This window comes from Perkinsus marinus, assembly GCF_000006405.1.
Source record: "Perkinsus marinus ATCC 50983 genomic scaffold scf_1104296949378, whole genome shotgun sequence".
NCBI lineage: Eukaryota > Perkinsozoa > Perkinsida > Perkinsidae > Perkinsus > Perkinsus marinus.
The window spans coordinates 1-991 of NW_003209925.1; the positions used below are offsets into that span (position 1 = coordinate 1).

The following is a 991-nucleotide window of genomic DNA, read 5'->3' on the forward strand; positions in this document are numbered from 1 at the left end:
CGTGCTGAGCATAACTATTCTACGATAGCCTAGAGACCCTTCTCTCGTTGATACGAACTGCACCGCCCGGGAATCGAACCCGGACCATCTGCTTGGAAGGCAGATATCCTAACCATTAGACTAGCGGTGCATATCACTTATGTAGTGATTGAGTATTCCTGTGATACTTGTAGAGGGACATCAGAATCCCTTCTCGGACGTACCGTCGTCAACCATCCCGCGGCCAAGAGTCTGATTAGGCCTTAAACGCGTACCTGAGATCGCTAACTGCTACTATATCTCTCCCATGGTAGGCCGCATTCCATCTCGGTTGATAACTCCAACTGCTGAAGTTCTCATCGCATACTACAGCTAGCTCGGCACAAGCTGCACAACTTTTTCGTGACATCGAAGTTCCTGCTTGCAAGCACATTTTGAAACCGCATGCGGCGGCTCGTGAATTTAGGCGGTTGTTTCATCTCCGCAACGCGTTCTGCGGTACCGGGCGGTCATTCATCATTCCTGCAAGGAGTTCTGCTCTAGGTGAATAGCTCTTTTCTATGCATGGACAACGCTTTATTAATGTTGTTTTTCCCCTGAACTGGCACGGTTGGGCCAACCGCACGGAATGGTACGAAAACACCGACTCTGTTTAGTGGAAATTTTTCGGTAAGACTGATCTATGCAGTCGATAAGCTGCACCTCTCAGTTTAATAACCATCTCGAGTGTATTGTAATGAATAGCAGCTCCTTGTTTCGATCAAAGGACCTTTGGGTTATGAGCCCAACACGCTATCCACTGCGCCAAGCTGCTCATACATAGAAACTCCTGTATCGCCCTGACGTGCTGAGCATAACTATTCTACGATAGCCTAGAGACCCTTCTCTCGTTGATACGGACTGCACCGCCCGGGAATCGAACCCGGACCATCTGCTTGGAAGGCAGATATCCTAACCATTAGACTAGCGGTGCATATCACTCATGTAGTGATTGAGTATTCCTGTGATACTT

At 48.4% G+C, this 991-nt stretch overlaps 3 non-coding genes across 3 annotated transcripts; all 3 read right to left on the bottom strand.

Moving 5' to 3' along the window:
- Positions 1-58: 58 nt before the first annotated feature.
- Positions 59-130, bottom strand: Pmar_PMAR017877. Its single transcript has one exon. It is a non-coding gene; the product is annotated as a tRNA-Gly (tRNA).
- Positions 131-720: 590 nt separating this feature from the next.
- On the bottom strand, positions 721-793 carry Pmar_PMAR017878. The gene has a single exon. It is a non-coding gene; the product is annotated as a tRNA-Met (tRNA).
- Positions 794-880: 87 nt separating this feature from the next.
- On the bottom strand, positions 881-952 carry Pmar_PMAR017879. Its single transcript has one exon. It is a non-coding gene; the product is annotated as a tRNA-Gly (tRNA).
- Between the last annotated feature and the right edge of the window lie 39 nt (positions 953-991).